The sequence below is a fragment of the Pongo abelii genome, chromosome 16 (assembly GCF_028885655.2).
Source record: "Pongo abelii isolate AG06213 chromosome 16, NHGRI_mPonAbe1-v2.0_pri, whole genome shotgun sequence".
Classification (NCBI taxonomy): Eukaryota; Metazoa; Chordata; class Mammalia; order Primates; family Hominidae; genus Pongo; species Pongo abelii.
The window spans coordinates 37,533,437-37,539,492 of record NC_072001.2 but is presented as its reverse complement, the minus strand read 5'-3'; the positions used below and the strand labels follow the sequence as shown (position 1 = coordinate 37,539,492).

General features: G+C 39.9%; 1 long non-coding RNA gene across 1 annotated transcript; it reads right to left on the bottom strand.

The window, feature by feature from the left end:
* Positions 1-265: 265 nt before the first annotated feature.
* On the bottom strand, positions 266-3,757 carry LOC129050466 (uncharacterized). Its single transcript, XR_008514093.1, has 3 exons — positions 3,679-3,757; positions 1,153-1,313; positions 266-509 (listed from the first exon to the last, which is right to left on the bottom strand). It is a non-coding gene; the product is annotated as an uncharacterized LOC129050466 (long non-coding RNA).
* Between the last annotated feature and the right edge of the window lie 2,299 nt (positions 3,758-6,056).

Sequence of the window (6,056 nt, the reverse complement as noted above, 5' to 3'; positions counted from 1 at the left end):
AGATTTTGGGGGCAATATGCATTTATATGTATATTGATATGTTTGAAAATCTCAACACTGAATGGTGGGATTGTTTGTGTGATCTCTTACTCTTTATGCCTTTATATATTGTCTGACTTATTTTTGACAGTAAGCACATATAACTTTACAATGAAAAGGATCACCAGTAAAGCTTGTTAAAATTTTCATTCCTATTCTTATGTCACCAAGAAGATGAAAAGACAACAGATGAAAACTGTTAAGTTTTATTCTAAGGCACATGACCCCCAGTAAGGGACTTTTATTTACGTTGTTTATTCTTACTAATAAAGTACTTGTAAATTTTGAAAGTATGTCACCAAGGCAAGCAGGACAGATGACAAGATTTGTCTTCCTGTGATAGATGAACAAGAGAAGCAGGCACAACACCAATTTCAAGACTGTTCACCCTCTGTTCTTGGTGTTATCTTCAAGGGGAGTTATAAACCTGTCCCAGGTGGAGCAGATGACCAGAAATAAACTGTGAGTCTCTGGAGAAAGAAAGAGGCAATAGAAAAAAGTCATCTAAAAACAACTAGAATCAATTCCCCCTTTTCTCTCAATCTCCCAGTTAGATGCTGCACACTACACATAAAGTGGTTCCTATAGTCCTCCTTTCTGCTCCAACAAGACCAAGGGTGCTCATCTTCACACTTTTCCTGGCAGGCAGAGCTTTGGTCCCTGAGTAGCACTCACCAGGAGATGTTCACCTATCACAAGCAGGGTGCCAAGGTACTGTCCCTTACTGTTCTGCTGTTGAGTGGAGGTGGTAAGGAAAAAAGGGGCAAGGACAGCAATTCCTCTGGGAGGAGGAGTCTGTTTGTGAACATGCCACCTGGAAGAGGTCGGATGAGCAAAACGGGGAGATGGAGCTGTATTTGGCCCCCAGTATAGACCATTTCACTGAAATACAAGCAAGAGCCTAAAAATGACCATTTAGGCACATTTGGGGAGGGTCAAGGCCCAGTGAGTTCTTTGTCTAGGAAGAACTGTATGAGGGACACAGTTGGTCTTTAGTTACTGAGTAGCTCTCTTGTGCTGACATTTTGCTCTCTTCCCCGTGTGATTTCTCAGGGCTCTATGTGATGTGTCCACCGCAGAGATGTAGAGCAGTGCATAGGGAAAGACACTTACGCAGAACCCGCCTCAGTCTTTTTTCTCAGAAGCTCTTCCTGGGCTATTTTGCTTGCTGTTAGGAGGCAGCTAATAAACAGAATCTCTTAGGTTGCAGATTTTTCATTTCCTTTTTTGTTTTTGTTTTGCTCTGTTTTTCATTTAAACTGTGAAGACAAGATCTGTTCACCAAGAAAGATCACTAAGGAAAACCAAATTCAGAGAGCATATGTAAATTTCAGACCAAGATCTGCCCTTTTGTATAGGCATTGTTGGTGATGATGATGATGGTAATGATGATCCCCAGGCAACCTGCTAAGTGCTTTTCATAATAATCTCTTTTAACCCTTACAAAAACCTGGGGCATAGGTAAAACCATTTTATAGATGAGTAAGCCAAGACTCAGAGAGGTTACCATAACTTTCCCAAAATAACTCTTGTTTCTTCTCACTCAACTCCACTCCTGACTCTCTGAACTCCTCTAAAGAAGACCCTATGGCCACACTATTCATCCTTGAGCCTTTCAGCCTAATTGTTTCAAAATCATTACTTCACCAAGCTACTCACGAGGCCGAGGCAGGAGGATCACTTGAGCCCAGGATTTCAAGGCTGTGGTGCACTATGATTGGACCTGTGAATAGCCACTGCACTCCAGACTGGGCAACACAGCAAGACTCTGTCTCTTAAAAAAATCACTACTTCAAAATCAAAGTCAACTTTTGAACTTTTGTCAGAAATCAGTCATCAGTAGCAACAACCTAAACACCTAATTGTTATTGGATAAGATGAGATGCAATTTCACAATGCAGTCATGAGCTTGGCTTCTCAAATAAGAGTTGTGGCACCATCACTCACTAGCTTTCTGTCCAGATTTGTGCAAAATGCTTAACCTCTCTGTCTCTCACTTTTCTCAACTGCAAAATGAGGAATGGCACTCTTACCACACAAGGTCATTATGAGTAGTAAATGAGGTACTCATTTAAAGTGCTCAGCAGAGTCTAGCACCCAGTTAACATCAATAAACATTAGTCATTTTATCATTATCATTACTGTCTTCTTAATGTTAGTATTTTGCATGCATTATCTTATTGAGCCCTTGCAATAAGTCTATTCAGACAAGGTAACTAAGGCTTACAGAGATTAAGTGGTTAGCCAATGAGAAGGGAGCTGACTAGGAGAAGGTCTGGGATTCCAACTCAGATCTGACTCCAGGCCCACCCTATACTTCTTCCCAATATTGCTCACCTAACCAAGACAATATCAAAATATCATGAAGTAAGGAGGACTGCCAAAATTACTCTCATGCTGTAACAGGAAGATTTGGGTTTCAGAGTATTTTCATACAAGGAAATACTCAAGCTGGTTCCTGAAGTGAGAACTATGTGGTATATTTTTTAAATGCCTGTGTAAGTCAGTATTTTTCAATGTAAGTGACAGCAGCCACTTTATTGGCTGAACTAACTGACAAGTCCAAAGATAGATCTCCCCTTCCTTCAGGTATGGCTCAATCCAAGCACACCAGAGATGCCATCAGGAATATTTCTCTCTCCAATTATGAGCTATCTTTCCCTCTTTGTTGGCTTCTTTTTTACCTAGGCTTTCCCTTCTTAGCAGGAAGATGGCTAGCAGTCTCTGAACTTATATCTTAATAGTCACATGCCCAAAGGAAAAAGGTTATCTTTTCCCCAATTGTTCCAGGAGACAGCCTGGATGGCATCTCACTGATCTGAAGTTACATTCCCCTCCTGAACCAAACTTTATGGCCAGGGTGATGGAATCCTCTGACTGGCCAGGCTTGGGTTGAGTGACACCCTCGCACTCCTCCCACATTAAGTTGATGTACATACACTAAAAATTGGGATCAGGTGGCTCTCTGAAGTAAGTGCTAGGTTGCTATTACCAGAAGAAGGAGGAATGGATGCTGTTTAGGCAGAAAGGATCTATGTCCACTACCATACTGTTCACTTGTAGAATATGGAGTCTCGGATGGGAATAAGAAGACTTGGACTCCACTGCTGACTAGCTGAGGAAACTACACAAATTCCTTAACTGCTCACAACCTCAGCTCTCCCATTTGTAATAACACATCTAATACTTATGTACAGCCTTGTTTATTTATCATAATAATTCAATTCTGTAAATACTTTCAAGAGCCTGTAACATTGATTTTACAGCTCGAATAAATAAAGTACAGACAAGTAAATCACCTGTCCAAAGGTTGCACAGGTGGAAAGCAGTTGAGCCAGGATTTGAACTCAGGCAGACTAAGACTGACTCCTGAGCCTTCACTCATAACCACTAGGCTTTACTACCGTTTATCTGTAAAATTATGACTGGACAAGATGATTGCTAACATACATTGTAAATTTTTTGGTCTTAGTGTTCAGTATAAAAAAAAAAGAGAAGAAGAGGAGGAAGAGAAGGAGGAGGGGAAGGAGGAGGAAGAATAATAATTAATAACAGAGTGGAAATCCTTGAAACCCATTTTATAAATGCTAATTTGGAGGGATAACACAGACCTGGTCTCTTGGTTTTATGCATTCGTACCTTGAGTGGATGTTCTCTGAGTTTGTAACAGGAAAACTGTTGCTCTGTGATTTCTAAACAAATTTTGGATCTGCCTTCTGTAATAGCCAGCACACCAAAGTCTTCATCATTGTCAGCTAAGTTGCAGAAATTATACTTCTTAATGAAAACTTAATCATCGAATAGAACTGTAAAGAAGATATTTTTCTGCATAACAGTAACTTCCTTTTAGTTGTTTCCTTTTACTGAATTATTGAGTAAACATTAAAGCTGACAAATATTCTCCTACTGTAAGCTGCTTATTTTCAAAATCTACTTCTGGAACTGTGCTTTGTCATCAGTTGACTTAAGCTAAAGGCAGTCTATAAATTAATAACCCACATCAAAGTGAGAAGCGGCTACTTAATGTTGAATAACGAATAAGGCAAAGCCTTTTCAGGTTGCTAATTCATGGTTAGATAAATAAAAATAGTCATGCCATGTGAAAAGTTAACTTATTTTAGGTGGTTCAATAATATAAAAGGTTAAGCTATAGCCTTTGGTGTAAAAATGTCAACATTACATATATATTATATTCATTTTTTAAAAACTTTTCCATCAAAAGAATACTTAACTTAAACTTCTTGGTGTCTTGAGGAAATGTTTGAGTCTACAGGTTTCTGTGGTGGAGGGGTGTGTGTTCTGAATTGTCCTCTTCTTGCTTGGGATTTCTTTTTCAATCTTCTCGCCAACATGACATAGTAAGATTTTTGAAGAGGTTACAACTGCTGTCATAATTCTAGTTATCTGTATGATAATCATGAGATTGGTCAGTCCTAAAAAGAATCTAGCAAGCATGTGTAAAAATTTTTTTATAGAGCTCTCTTCCTAAAAGCACGAGTGGTATATACAACAATAACTACAAATATGACAATAGCAACAACTTCTGCTGTTTTTGTGTCATTTTCCTTGGGCCAGACTTTGTGCTAAGTATTTTACTTATGGTTGTTTAGTTATGTAATTCTAGCAAGTCTTGAAGTGAGTATTGTACTTTTTTTTTTTTAATACCAAGGGTCAGAGAAGTTCATTGAAATTCCCAAAGTCACACAGCTACTAAGTGGTAAACTTAGGATTTGAACTTCCTTAAAGTTCTATTCTGAGGATAACACTTTCCTCTCAAGTTCAGATAAATTTCAATTCTGGACTCTGACACAGGCAGAGTCTTATAAAGCCTTCCTCTGTTAAGAAGAGTTCCTGAACAGAGAGGAATGTTCTCTATGGCTTCCCGAGGACTGGGGCAATAGTCTATTTTGTAGGAATAATCTTGAGGGTGAAGAGAAATGACCATAAGTCGAGGCTCACACAGATACTATGTCATGTTGAAGCTGTGCTCACATCTCTGGAAAGATTTGCTCTTCCAGCCACTGGTATTGACTTTTTTAGCACAAAACACCACATGTATTATGCTGTCATCAGAGCCATTCTTGGTGATAATTGCAACATGCCAGCCACAAAACACCCAGCACTGGCTCCCATGGCCTATTTCTGAAAGGAACTGCATGGCTTTACAATTATCACTCAGACTGGCAGGGAGAAGGGAGGGTGGGGGCAGCAGGAGAAGAGATCATTTCAATCTAGATGAACAGATCAGCTGCCTTGGACACCATGCTGTGCTGGCCAAGCCAGGTTCCTGTGACATCATGCCCCATTCTCATACTGTCAGCAAAATTCCCTGAAGACAACAGCTGGCACTTCTGCTCACTCCACGTGGGAATGTATGCCAGCTCCTCCTTTCCATGAGGCTGCTCATCTTCTCTCTGCTCCTGGAGTCCCTCCCTCACCCAAGGGGCAGAGTTCTGTGAGTGCAAGGACACCGGAAGAACTAATTTGCATGATAGTTAGAGGACCACGGATGAGGTGGTCCCAAACTGGCATTTCCAGACCTTTTCTACCAAGATACTCCAATGGGTTCTAGGTGAGCAGAGATACAGACAGGTCTCTTTCACCTCTGAGACAGCAAGAAGGGGAACTGGGAGGCCAGAGCCCTAGCGACCTCCTCTATTTTTCTAGGGTGCTATTCATATGTTACCGCTTTCCATGTGTGCTGGGATGTGAAAGAATTTGGGAAGTACTGATAAGGTAGTTTGGAAAGACTCAAATATTATTACCGTTATCATTACATAACAACATATCATTACACAACATATATAACAACATACATAGCAACACATCATTACAAAACAACAATGTAAACACATAAAGACCCTCAAGGAAGCTAAATCCTTGTTTCCTGGAAAATAGGAAAAGCATATCAGATATCTAAATTCTACTTCTTTTAATCATCCATTTTGTGATCTATGATAAGACTGTAATTATGTCCAAATAACCAGAGAGTTCAAATGTCCAGGTTTTATCACTAG